A 15,413-nucleotide genomic window follows, 5' to 3' on the forward strand; every position below is an offset into this window, starting at 1 on the left:
AGTAATGTTTCTGTAGTTAAATTATAGTTCAAGCATTTTATTTTGATTTCACTCTGAATGGTATTTTATGAATGTAAAGAAACTTCTGTAAAATGTTCCTGAAATTTCATAAGGATGTGAAAACGGGTGTTTGAATTGTTTTACACTAGTCAGTTTGGAGCCCTTTATAGCTTGCTGTTCGGTTTGAGCCAAGGCTCTGTGTTGAAGGCCGTACTTTGACCTATAATTGTTAACTCTTTATACATTGTGGCTTGGATGGAGAGTTGTCTCATGGGCACTCATACCACATCTTCTTATTTATATTATATCTTTTTTAACTTTTACCCTTGACTCATCTTAATTTCCACTTCAAAGATATAAATCCATTTATCATTTAAATACGGAAAAATAAGAAAAACATGTTCAAATGCTTTTTCTTTATTATGAAGAAAACAGGATATGATATACTTTTACATCATTTTTATCCGGAACAGAAAAGATTAACAACAGCTAAAGTTGTGCTAGACATTAAGTACATCTCTTAGATAATGAAATATTTTCATTTCAAATACATCATCATATGACTTGATTTGATCTTTTGAAAAAAGTATGTCAAAAAAAATAATCATAGATACCAGGATTAAAATTGTGTACGCTAAACGCGCGTTTCGTCTACATAAAACTTGTCAGTGACGCTCGAATCAAAAAAGTTATAAAGGCCAAATAAAGCACATTGAAATTGATGCATAGGTCAAATAAGCACGGATGTTCTACACAAAGCAGTTGCATATGTTTATTTATTGTTATATTCTATTCAAAGATCGGATGTAATAGACTAGTGCGAGCGTCTTTCCATCCCTCGTGTATCATTTGAATAAAGGAAAACGTTGGCAAGAAAAGAAGTGCAATGCTTTTATTTCAAAAAGCTGACTCTCTATTTACCAATTAAAAAATATGATCCTTATAAAACACTTGCATTATAATGCTTTTATTTCAAAAAGCTGACTCTCTTTTTACCAATTAAAAAATATGATCCTAATAAAACACTTGCATTATAATTATGTCCGTATCCAAGAACCTAAGAGTCAAAATAGATCTTTTTTTATAATTGTATATTGGTTATCCGTTTTTCGCAGCTGAGTTGAACTATGATTTTCAATATCTTTATGATATTTACTTTTAGATTTCCTATGCGAATAGTAGGGAGCCAAATATGACGAAACTGCTGCATTAATTCATTCTTGATCATGTTGATATCTCACGTTTTAAGTTTTTGTCGCGCCTCGACGAAGTTGTGGATGCGATACTTAGGTGTACTGTTTCCGGTGGTGGCAGCGAGGTTGAAAGCGTCAACAACTTGTAAAAGTTTGTGATTAGCTCAGTTAAGATAAGATAAGACTGCAATATTCTTATTTGGCATTACTCTTATGAATTGTCGGTTTTAATGCTATTCAACTTCGTATTTGATTTGGCCTTCCGACTGTTTTGATTCGAGCGTTACTGATTAGTCTTGGGTACAAATTAAAAACTTGGTATCTTTGATGACATTTGTTAAAAGACAACCTCTTATAGTAAGTCAAACTTGAATACAGGCATTACATATATCTGTGTCAAAAGTATTATACGATGTCTAACCTTAACTGTGGGAATGGAGCATGATCATAATAGAAAGGAAGGGAGAGTTCTAGTACATTTAAATTCAGGATACAAACAAAAACTGCTTCTAAGAAGCTTCTTAACCAAGGGTTCCAGTTGGTAAAGTTGAAGTCATCCCTTAGAAATTTTCATGGACGCCACCATGACTTGAATGACTGTTATGGACTTCCTGTGTCACAGTTGGCCATGAATATGTTCAAATTGCGTAACCAAGGCACAATCCAGTCCTTTTTTTCTCGATTTTTACATCAACGAATTGTACTTATCATGGGAACCACTACGGGTGCGACAAATTGAGCACGATCTGCTTACCCTCCTGGAGAACCTGAGATCTACCGAGGGTTTTGATGGGGTAAGTGTTGCTCAGTCTTCAGTTTTCTATGAAGCGTTTTGTAGACTGTTATTTGTTTTTTGTCATTTTACGTTTTCGGCATGTTGTTGTAGGCTTTACCTAATTAATTTTGATTATCCCTTTGGTATTCTCAGCCTTTTGTGAGAAGAAACAAAACCCATAACTAAAGAGCCTTACCTTAAATTTGTTTCTTGTTTTCTGCACTGGTCATGTAGTTTCTTTATTAAATGTAATTATATGCGACTAATTGTAACCTTATAGTGTAGGTAATTATAAAATTAAAAAGATGTGGTATGATTGCCAATGAGACAGCTCTCCACCAGAAACCAAATGACATAGAATTTAACAACTATAGGTCACCGTACGGTCTTCAACAATGACCAAAACCCATACCGCATATATAACATTCATATTTAGTTTAACCGTTTATGATACATGCATGCCATCATAATGGTGTACTTCATTTTATATTATGGTACTGCATCTGTGAATCCTTAACTATTGTATTTGTATTTATAATGTACTTTCTCTGTTAACTTTTATTCAGTTTTTATAGAATACAGTATATATCTATCTATCTATTGTAGTCATCTCATTATAGATACCAGGCTTACAATTGACATAGTTTATCAAGAAGTTATTATCCTGACCATGCTTCAGTAATTGTGCAGATTCCTTTACGCTATATCCAATATTCTTGCTATATTTGAACCTGTATTTTGTTGGGTCTTTTTACAGGAATGATAGAGTAAAATGCTTCATTACTTCTTTGTTACACTTGTAATTCAACTAAACAAGTTTAAACATAGCGAGATAGTTGAGTGCTCAAAAACTTCTTTAATCCCTCTATATGTTAATTTGTGCCAGGCAATGGGTTAAACGCGAGAAAGAGGACATATTATACTCTTTCCGAATGGATTAAGGTTGTGAGATTGTTGATACAAATCAAAATTAAGAAACTGAATAGGTCTATGACTACCCATGCTACATCAATCTTTAAAGACCCAAATGTTGCAAAAGACTTGTCCTACCTCCATGACAAATATGTTGTTGTCCCCGCAGATAAAGCTCCAAACAACATCGTTTTTGTGTGTAAATTACATGACATAAACTGCTTGATAAATGAATTAGGTATTGACAATTCACTTGGAAACTCAACATATACCCCACGACACTTACCAAAGAGGACATCCTGGATACTCATAGGTCTGTTCTATGTTCCTGTGGAATTTCAACCAAAGATGAAGAACTGGATCTTCTATCACTGTATTGGAAACAAAAACTACATAAGTGTCCGTACAAACAACGTTATATTGCTGGGTCTTCCAATTGCTCCACTAAATCTCTTTCTAAAGTATTTACATCAATTCTATCAGCAACCAAAGCCGGGCTTCAAAATTATTGTTAAACTACCTATTTTAGAGGTGGGGTGAATCAGATGTGGATACTAAAAAATCCCAAAGATCTTTTAGAGTACATACAATCTAAGACTCCTTCATCTTGCAATAGTATTAAAACATTTGACTTTTCTACACTTTACACAAGTATTCCCCATTCCAAACTAAGAGACAAATTGAACGAGTTGGTTCTGCTTTGTTTCATAAATAAGAACTGCCAGCGTAGATACAAGTATCTTGTCTTAGGGAGGAAAATAACTCTGATTTAAACAAAAAATTCTCTGAATATGACGTTATCAAGATTCTTGATTTCTTGATTGACAACATATTTTTAACGTTTGGAGGACGATTTTTCCAACAAAAAATCGGCATTCCCATGGAAACCAACTGTGCCCCTTTTCTTGCCGACTTGTTTCTGTATTCGTATGAATCTGACTTCATACAGGAACTTCATAGGAAGAAAGAAAAAAAGTAAGCAGTATCCTTTTACTTTACGTTCCGCTATATAAATGATTTTCTCTCACTAAATAATTCAAAATGTGGTGTTTATGTAGAACGCATCTATTCTATCGAACTTGAGACTAAGAATACAACAGATACAGTTAATTCTGCGTCATATCTAGACTTACATCTACAAATTGACAATAAGGGTCAGTTGAAAATAAAACTTTACGACAAAAGAGATGATTTCAGCTTCCCAATTGTGAACTTTCCATTTCTATGTAGCAACATTCCAGCAGCGCCTGCATACGGAGTATATATCTCCCAGTTGATACGAAATTCCAGGGCTTGTATTTCCTATCATGATTTCCTTGATAGAGGGTTGTTGTCACAAGGAAGCTATTAAACCAAGAGTTCCAAGTGGTGAAGTTGAAATCATCCCTTCGTACATTTTACGGACACCATCAATAGTTGGTAGGCCGTTATGGAATGTCCGTGTCACAGATGATAGCGGATATGTTCCAACGTCGTAACTACAATCCCGTACCCTTTTCCCCGAATGTGACCTACCGAATTAGACTTATTACCGGGTTTGTACTAACATGAGCAACCCGACGGTTGCCACATGTGCAGCAGGATCTGCTTACCCTTCCGGAGCACCTGAGGTCATTAACGATGCCACTGTCAAAATAAAATTCAAAACTATGTTATAAATGTATATTTGTTAAATATTAGAAAATTATAGTCATATTTGAACTTTACTAACAAACTCAATAAGTAGATTAAAGATGTTATAGTTTTGTTACAATTGACCATTTTATGATTATAACCCTAAATAAATTGCGTGCGTTTGAAGATTTTTCTGAATTTACCTGAACTAGGAACGTTCGAACCAAAAAATATAAAACCCAGGTAAATCTGTAACACGTCAGGATCTGTATGACCAAATCAGACCGGGAAATAAAAGTCAAATCAAACTAAGGTCAACTTTGCCCTATGGATTAGGAACTTTATTTTTCTAATTATTCTTTTATCAACGGAGATCTTGTTTTCAGTGCACACATTGATATGTTTAAATTGTGAATCACTTCAATCTTGCTAAAACAACTTTGTTAAAATTCTTTTTTTCAAAAATATTTTATTTATTTGAGTTCTTTCTTTGAGGTTGAGACATACACAGAAGCATTTTTGTAATTCTAAAGCTCCGTGAATAGGTATTCCATCTGGCTAGGCAACCACTAAAATGGCCTTTTTTTTTAAATTGATTGTTTATTGAAGTTCTTGTTCTTTTTGTTGATTTCGTATAGACGATATTTTTTTCTGTTAACAGTTTCAACATATCTTTAATATTTACTCGAAGATTTGTATAAAAAGTAAAACACAAAGATAGACAAAAAACGTTATTCAAGGACAATAACCCTTGAGTGGGTCATCCAATTGTTTTATGGCAGTTGTTATCACATAGTCCGTTTCTATGTATGTTGGCGTTTGTGTTTGTAGCAGTTCACTGCTTCTGTTGAATTCTGTTTTGTTTCCTCTTATAGTTGATGTGTTTCCCTCAGTTATGTTTGGTTTGTGACCTGGATTTCTTTCAGTTAAATCGATTTTTGACTATTGAACAGCGGTATACTACTATTGCCTTTATTTAGTCTGATTGACATGTTTGTAGATCGTGTTTGGCTTATTATAATTAACGTTTACAGCACATGACTATATATTGTAATTTTCGAAATAATAAGCAAAAACATGAAAATTAGGGCCAAAAAATATATCATTTACCTCAACTTTAGATTTTTTCAGAAATAAATTAGTGTTCTATCAAAAGTGAAAAAAAAAATAAAAAATTACAACATAAATTTGATTATGTCAAAACTCTAATCTAAACGGGTAAAATGAAGGGGAAAAAAACCGGAATGGACCTAAATAGCTCTGAATATATAACTCACAAAACATTTTCATTGTCATTCAAGAAAAAAATCACGTTATATGTGATAATTATATACACAACATACTTAACAATGTAAGCACATGTCGTGTAGTTCACTCATATACAAAATGATAATATCAATTTGATAAATAGCATCATAAAGAATGAAAAATTGATATTTAGAAAAAAAGGAAACATAGTTTACAGATACTACCTATCGATGATAGTATTCGAGCTAATAGGCAATACAGATAAAAACACTAAAATTAGTAAAAAAAATGTCACTTACGGGCATTAAATCCTTAAGTAGTCATTAAATAATTTGGTCATAGTAGAATTTTGCAGATCTTGTATTGCTGATCTTTTATTGTTTTTAACAATTTCCACCAATCTAATATAGTTTTTGAGATAAAATGCGCAAACATGAAAATATGTCAAAACTCGTCATTAAAAGTCGTTAACTTTTTAAGGAATCATTTTATGATTCTGATGGGGAAAAAGTAGGATCTTGACATTCTGATTATTTTCGTATTGGCAGATTTTCCCTATCTATTACTGTTTTCAAGATAAATGACACTACATGTGTTTTTATCTAATATTCTTTTTTAGCCATGGCGGTCATGTTTGTGGACTGACCTAAAATAACAAACTTTATACAAGATACCTATAAAGAACTGCATCCAAAGTTTTGCTGAAAATGGTTCAGTATTTTCAGAGAAGGTCTTTGAAAAACTGTTCAATAACGACGACGAACGACGACAACGGACGCTAAGTGATGGCAATATGAGCAAATAAGTTTTATCTAATCGACGCATGAAATATTTTAAATGTTTATGCGTTATTATCTGCCCTTGCTATGCCCTTAAGAGCACTGCTTTCCAATCATACGTTTCGGTTTTCAGGGTGGGCATGAGGATTTCAGAATTTAAAAAAAAACATGAATAGAATTGCTTCGTAAGAACTGAAAGTTAATAGCCTTGTTCAAGAAAGAATGAAAATGAATATTCTGTTCCAGAAAATGTCGGAAATATTTGTGCTTAAAACTGATGACAAATGAGCCGGCCTAGAAAAGGGTAAAAGTGAATATTCCTTCCACAAAGAATCCCCCTGCCCCCCTCCCCATAAAAGTCAAATGGTTGTCCCCTTAATGCAGACTAATAACATGAAACGTAAAATTAAACTCACTAGCCTTCAATGTATACAAGAAAGTTAATCTGCGAAAATAATCACATGATCATGATGATTGTGTAAATATGCTGAACAGATACATAAACAATCCTGGTCTTCGTTTCACAAAAAAAATCTTACGACTAAAATTGATTGTTAAACGATTCAGTAAACTATAGCTCTATGTGTAAAATTAATGATTGCATTGTTCGAAAATATTGACACTTAAGACACCAAATTCCGCAAAAATAGATTTCCTAAAGAGCGGTTTTCAATTTTTTTTTTAATGAATTTTACATCTCGAAATGAAACAAATTAGAAATGTTTGAAAAACAATTATGCATATGTAAGACTCAAATCTATGGTGGGTTCCAAATCTATGGCAGATTCCTAATCTATGGCTATCATGACGTCATGCAATTCCAAATCTATGGCAGATTTTTTACAATCCTAATCTATGGCAACTTTTGTAATTTCCTAATCTATGGCGGATTTTTGTTGTTTGTTTCCAAATCTATGGCAAATTTTGTGCAAATGGAAAACAATGCAGTACATATGCAATCAATGACTTGTCTTAAACAAATCGAAATATATGACAACCGAAGAATGTGTATAAACATTTGTGACATAAACATTCTATAATGGTCAACCAAATCATGACGATAACAATAAAATTTCGTAAATGATGAAATCAAAAGCCTTAATACAGATTTCAATATCAGGAAATGATGTGTCCCGTAAAAATTAGCATTTTATAACCCGTGCATGGTACCTGTTTAAACGATTCCTTAAACCAACTAGTAAGTCCCTTTACAAACAAGAAAACATTTTTGTTTGTAAAAAAAAAATACACAGTTTGACTTTTCACATAATAATTATTTCCTCCTTAATTCATCTTTGATGACGATTTAAATCAAATTTGTATTCGGTAATTTGATCTGTCACTTTATAAACTTTGCCAGAAGTGGATGCAGAAATATTTTCTATAACTCCTTTTCTAAAATATCCTGTACTAAAAACAGCGGTGCCTTTATTCATCGCGGGATTCGGCCGGTACAGCACATTTTGTCCTTCTTCCGGATAATAGGTCACATCTTTAAAACCATTCGCAAATTGTTGTTGAGGGAAATACCTCCATCTGGAATGGTGTTCAAATCTATGGGTTCTGTCGTCGTTAGTGAGCTACCATTTGATTGTTATGGGAGTGGGGTTTAGGATGAAATTGAAAAAAGGCAGGACAGGAGTTTTGAGTAAAAAAAGGCAGGAAGAGCAACTTGAAAAAAGAAAAAAAGGCAGAATGACACATTAAGTAAAAAAAATCAGTATAAAGTAATTAAAAAAAAGGCAGGACCGAAAGAGTGAAAAATTAAAAGACAGGACAGAGATTTAAAAAATGCAGGACAAAATTTTTCATCCTAGCCCCCTCCCCCCTAAAAATTATATGGTAGCTCCCTTAGGGGCGGCGACGATGTAATATGGCGTTATTCAATTGTAATGTTATATGTTACTCTTTTTCCCAGAAAAATAGGCAATTTCAAAATCTGCCATAGATTTGGAGAAAACAAAAAACTGCCATAGATTTGATATGTTTGGCGTTTGTATAACGTCATATTTACCATAGATTAGGATTCTGCCATAGATTTGGAACCCGCCATAGATTTGAGTCCTACACATATGTAATAAAAAAAAAAGTTATGAATTTGACAGATGAATAGTTTTATTCAGAGTAACCTTCTATAATCTTGAAAACTGTCATAAATTTAACAACGGACGATACAATGGAAATTTAGAAATAAGGGAAAATAAAAAAAAAAGAATGAATGCATGCAAAAATTACGTTAACCAGACATACAATCGACTAGATCTCCTCATACAAAAAACAAAGATAACTAAAGAGAAAACACAGAAAAGGAAATTTTCACAAAAAAGTCAAAGACAATGTCATAATTTAGGAATAGTTAAAAACAGAAAGCGTACTGAGAATGGAACTTAGAGATGAGGGTAAACAATACTTAAAATCATTAAAAAGTGGGCCTGAAGTGACGCAAAATATTGCAATCAAATCCAATGAACAATACATAATAGAAGTTACTGTACCAGTTTGTTAAAAACATATATTAAACTAACCCCTATTAATAGTAGAGTAGGGAAACATACTTGGAAATCTTAATTGCACTCTATGTGGTATCTTTGAATAAGAAAGAAACTTTTGTAAAAGTTGAAAGAAGATTTTTAACCAGGGGTTCCAGTTGGTAAAGTTGAAGTCATCCCTTCTACATTTTAATTTCTGGATGCCATCATACCTTGATTGATTATAATGGAATATATGTGTCACATTTGACTACGGTTATGTTCCAAATGTCGCACCCAAGGCACAAAATGTTTTACTTAATTTTGCCATTAACCAAATTGTATTTACCAAGGTAACCACAACGAGAGCTATATATGGAGAACGATCTGCTTACCTTTTTGTAGAACTCGAGTTCATTCCAGGGTTTTGGTGGGATTAGTGTTACTCTGTCTTATGTTTTCTACGAAGTGTTTTGTAGACTGTTATTTGTTTTTCGTCACTTTACGTTTTTGACATGTTGTTGTAGGCTTTACCTTATTAATTTGGATTATCCCTTTGGTATCTTCAGCCGTTTGTGGGGAGGAACAAAACCCAAAACAAAAGAGCATTACCTTAAATTTGTTTCTTGTTTTTTCTGCACTGTTCATGGTGTTTCTTTATAAACTGTAGTTCTATTCGACTAATTGTAACCTTATAATGTAGGTAATTATAAAAAAAAAAGATGTGACTTGATTGCCAATGAGACAGCTCTCAACCAGAGACCAAATGACATAGAAGTTAACAACTAAATGTTAGTTTTATTTAGTAGAAACAAAACCCAAAACAAAAGAGCATTACCTTAAATTTGTTTCTTGTTTTTTTCTGCACTGTTCATGGTGTTTCTTTATAAAATGTAGTTCTATGCGACTAATCGTAACCCTATAATGTAGGTAATTATAAAAAAAAAGAAGATGTGGCTTGATTGCCAATGAGACAGATCTCAACCAGAGACCAAATGACATAGAAGTTAACAACTAAATGTTAGTTTTATTTAGTAGAAACAAAACCCAAAACAAAAGAGCATTACCTTAAATTTGTTTCTTGTTTTTTTCTGCATTGTTCATGGTGTTTCTTTATAAACTGTAGTTCTATGCGACTAATTGTAACCTTATAATGTAGGTAATTATAAAAAAGAAGATGTGACTTGATTGCCAATGAGACAGATCTCAACCAGAGACCAAATGCCATAGAAGTTAACAACTAAATGTTAGTTTTATTTAGTTTAACCGTTTATCATACAGGTATGCCATCATAATAGTGTACTTCATTTTACATTATCGTACTGCATCTGTTTACCCACAACTATTGTATTTGTATTTGTATTTATATTGTACTTTATCTGTAAACTTGTATTTAGTTTTTAGAGAATGAATTATCTATATATCTTTTTATCGTAGTCAGCTTATTATAGATACCAGTTTTTGACAAGTGTTTGACGAACCTCCGATTCATATGAAAAACTTGTTTAATCCCCCTCTATGTTAATTTGCCTGTCTAAAGTCACAAATGGTGTCAGCCGTTGCCTGTAATCGTACCTTAATGATTTTTTGTTTATTTGTTTTCTGATTAATAAACATATATCTTTGGTGTTTCAAAGCACCCTTATTTTTTTATTTGGTGTTTCTATATATTAATTTGGAAACTTGTGGTTACATAGTTTCTAAAGCTTGTACACAGGATTCATATGAAAAACTTGTTTAATCCTCCTCTATGTTAATTTGCCTGTCTAAAGTCACAAAAGCTTGTACACAGGAAAAATAGGGTGGAATTTTGATTGGTTAACTTCCAGTGATGGTTGTTTTATTATATGGAGTGAAATGTTATGTGAAATTTTATATAGTACTGGACAGGCTTTGCAGGTTATGATCACTGTGTCTAAATTTGGCAAATAACTTTGCTCCCCTGAGTAAGTGAGGTTAAAGTTTATTTACTATTTTAAATTTCTGTACGTTCTTAACTTATTTCCTTTTTTAGCTCTTGTTTCATCATTATTTAGTTATTTATGCCAAAGATCTTTAATGTGGTTTTAAAACAGCATTTGTGTCTATTTATTGTAAAACTCTGTTTATCTTTTGATATATTTTTATATAAGTTTTGAAGATTAAAGAATCCATATATCTTGTCAATACTATTAACCCATAATTCTTGTTTGACAGTGACCATAGCTACTGCTTCCTTGAAGGCAGTTATCAAAAGTTTATGAACCTGATCATCATTACATTTACCAGATGGTGAAAAAAAAACCTAGAAAGGTGTTTTTCTACAATTCCAATCTCAACGGTATGATATATGAATAATATATTTTTCTTGATTCTACCTGACCTATTTAACACTTGAACTAGTATATGTAGTATTTGTCTTCAGGTGCCATTCTTTAGTTATTGGGGACAATTTATCAATTGAATTTTTCAAACCATTTTTACTGGTTGATATTAAAAGTAAATCATTGGCAAATAAAGGCAGTTACTGTTTAAATCATTCAATGTTACAGGGTTTAAAGAGGAATAAAAATGTATTGGTGAACCACTGAGATATAAATGCAACACATTACGGCTCAGATTATTTCCTGTCTAACACCATTAAAGGATGAGAGAATGTTAGTTCTGTTATTACCTATTTCAACGCTTAGATTTACTTTACTATATAAGGACTTAATAATATCATAAAACTTAGATCCTACCCCTGAAGGTTTCAGGTTGTAGAATAAACCAACATGTGGTACAGAATAAATAGCATATCTGAAGTCAACGAAGCATGTGTGTTACGACTTGTCGGATATATTTTTTGAGTAAAGTGTGTCATACTAACATATGATTTGCAGATCGGTTTCTTTCGTTATAGCCTTTTTCTACTTTACGTTTGACTTCTTGGTTTTTAAAGTCTTTTATATAATATTTAGGATCACACACAGAACTTTTCATATGCAGAGATTTGTATAAATTATACATTTGTAATTAGGATTTAGGATAAATTCCTTTTGAAGATATTTCATTAAAACATTTTGCCATAAGAGGGCATAGTATATAATGTCCATACTATATTATTCCATTATTTGCTATCTTACTAAAACCACAAGCCTTTTCATGTTCTAAAATTGTATTGCTGTTGAAAATTCTCCTACTTTGACTGTACAGTCAAGCTCATGAAACATTTCTGTTTTTCAATGTCATTCAACTTCAGTAATAGATTAGTATAATCATGCTTGTCCAGTAATTTACTTTTTCATATTGATTTCTTCATTGTTCATGAGTCATATCAATACTGGACTTTTTGAAATAATCTCTAACATTTTTCGATTTTCAAAAAAGTCCCAATATTCCTTTGCATTGTTACCGAACAAATTGTCAAATTTTGCTATAAGATCTTCTTTAAAAGATCTAATGACTTTTTGTCTTGTTTGTCTACATACTTTTAAACAGTTAGGAACATTTGAGTTTTTCTGAAATTTCTTACACTTAAAACCAGTTATACATGTTATATTTTAAGTTTCTTTATGTCATTATTGAACCCTGGCTTATAATTTTTGTCGTTAACATTCGTATTTTAGAAGAATGAGTATGTTCATTCTTTTTACTTAATAATAACTTATCTGCCGCTTTAAAGAGGATAGAGTAAAAACTGTCTGTTTAGCTTTTAACATCATGTGTAGTACAATCGTAAATATACTGAACAGACAAATAAACGTAGCTGGGTTATGTTAAAATCAAAAAGATCACTACAAAAGGGAAAACAAATAAGTAGAAAAATGCGAAAACATGACTACAGGGCATGAAGCTGTAACTATATTATTGACGTTTTGTAACTGTCGCACTGTTCAATGAATATCCACACTTTTTGTTTTTGCATAAATATTTGTTGAAATGATTTCCATATACTTACTGTAGTTTTTGTCATACAACATATATCTTATTCTAATGAACTTTCCTAGTGCTTAATCTAAAGTAATTATTCGATTCTTTTATTAAATTGAGAATGTAAATGGGAATGTGTCAAAAAGACAACAACCCAACCAAAGAGCAGAAAAACAGCCCAAGGCTACCAATGGGTCTTCAAAACAGCGAGAAAATACCGCACCCGGAGGCGGGTTTCAGCTGGCCCCTAGCAAAAATGTGTACTAGTTAAGAGAAAATGGACGTCACACTAAAATCCGAAACATATAAATGAACTAAAATTAAAAAAAAAAAACAATCAAGACTAACAAAGGCCAGAGTCTCCTGACTTGGGACAGGCGCAAAAATGCGGTGGGGTTAAACATGTTTTGTGAGATCTCAACCCTCCTCCTATACCTCTAGCCAATGTAGAACAAACAAACACACGGCACTAAGCACAGAAAAACTCAGTTTAAAAGAAATCGAGTCTGATGTCAGAATAGGTAACAGAAGAAACTAAGCAAAATGACAATGATATATAAATAATACATACATTAACAAAGGATTAATAGCATTAACTGATATACCAGATGCAGACCTTAATTAAACTCATTTAAATATTATGTCTTCATCATATGAAAATCAAGCAAAATCCATCCCGTTAGAGGTTACGTATCATCCCATCATAAAATATCCGATAATAACTCAACCCGTATCATACTTTATGTCTTTTTATGTCACTTTATTCCAGATAAAAAATGATAATTTTTCAACATTTAAAATTGAGAAAAAAACTCAAAAGTAGTTGACTACATTTAACGATTCACTAAAACGGTTGATGACCTTCCAAATAGCATCAATGTCAGAAGAGACCAATCAAAGTACATGGCAGTGGAATTCAAGAAAAGGCGGAAGGTACTAAAAGGAGAATTAAAACTCATAAGTGGAAGAGAGACCAAACCATGGCAAAACACGAAAAGACAAACACCAGTCATCTAAACATTACATTAGCCTGAGCAACGCGGGATACCATCAAAAACTCGTTTGATCTCTGGTGCTCTAGAATTGTACGCAGAACCTGCTCCAAATGTGACAACCCGTCATGCTCTTTATGGGAAGTACATGGTAAAAACCCGAATCCAAGAAAAATATTCATGAACGAGAAAATTGAAAAACAGATGAATAGAGTAAGGGTAAAAAAAAGAAAATGTATGCAAATGACTTCCACCCGAAGCTTAAACCGGTATTGAAAACTGATGCTCCTGGGTAGTATGCACATTTGCTACTAATAGCACGTCCGATTTGCAAAGTGTTCAAAACCGGAAATGACAAAGAAACATTAAGGGCCGAGCTCGGCATTTACTGCAATATGGGCAAATCATTAAGGACCAATGTCTATGACAAATAATTAAGGGCCAATGTCTTTGACAAATCATTAAGGGCCAAGCTCGGCAATTGCTGCAATATGTCTTCAATTATATATGACACACTTCGCGTATATCTTTATTGTCGATCAATTGATTGAAAATGATTTGACATAAAGATAGCCCATTACTTATATTTTCTGTATACAAACGCACAAGAACATTCTGATTTTTGTTTATAATTCAACAGAAAATAATCCATAACCTTCCAAACTTATTCGCATTACGGAAACCTGCATAAGACGTCCATTTAAGTTCAAGATAATATTCCACAATGACTGAATAAGGGTGACACAAAAGGATTGACTGGAGTATGAACATATGGTATTCCTCACGTCAGTAAAACCTGTTTTGAGAGCTGTATGCGTTAAGAAGTGTTGGATATATAAAGACATAATCACGACTGGTCAGAATGGGAATGTTATTGTTGCAGTATATTTATGCAGTCCATCAATATTTTTATTTACCGATATTTGTTCATAAAAATCAGTTTTCTTTCAAGTTTTGTCGGTATGTTCTTCGGTAATTGCAGTTTGTTTATATCTTAGATAAACGTTATGAATCGCAAGTCATGACTGAGCTTCATTAAATCCAAATAAACATGACCTTAAAAAATGCAAGTGAAACTAAAATGAACGATATGTTATGTGTGAACAATTCAGATGTTTTGAAATGCATGTAAATGTATTAATGAAATTAATGAAAGAATTGAATATATCTTACAAGAGTAATCAAAGATCAACCATTGATAACCAAGTCTCAAAATAACGAAACACATAAGACAACCACCTGAGACAGTCCAGACTAAGGAAAAACATTTCAAATTGTGGCGCGGTTAAACATGTTAAACTTGTATCTTAAGATCTCTTCCCATCACGTTATTAATCTTCCTTTTTTTATTGCGGCCAATTTTGATCTTGACATGTGTATGCAGCTGTCCATTGTTGTTTATGTCGCACTGCAGATGACTTTTTGTTTTCTGGAGTCGGGTTGCTGTCTCGTTGACTTTACCGTACATCTACTTTTATTAACATGTATTCATAAAATTCATCATAAAAGCCTAAAAGTTTTTAAATATAAAAATATTGAGG

At 32.5% G+C, this 15,413-nt stretch overlaps 1 protein-coding gene across 1 annotated transcript in view; it reads right to left on the minus strand.

Annotated features, from left to right (window-relative positions):
- Nucleotides 1-15,413, minus strand: part of LOC127705049 (transcription intermediary factor 1-beta-like) — a 605,637-nt gene that overhangs the window by 303,311 nt on the left and 286,913 nt on the right. The gene's annotated exons all lie outside the window — the stretch shown is intronic.

This window comes from Mytilus californianus, unplaced genomic scaffold (genome assembly GCF_021869535.1).
Source record: "Mytilus californianus isolate M0D057914Y unplaced genomic scaffold, xbMytCali1.0.p SCAF_6, whole genome shotgun sequence".
Taxonomy (NCBI): domain Eukaryota; kingdom Metazoa; phylum Mollusca; class Bivalvia; order Mytilida; family Mytilidae; genus Mytilus; species Mytilus californianus.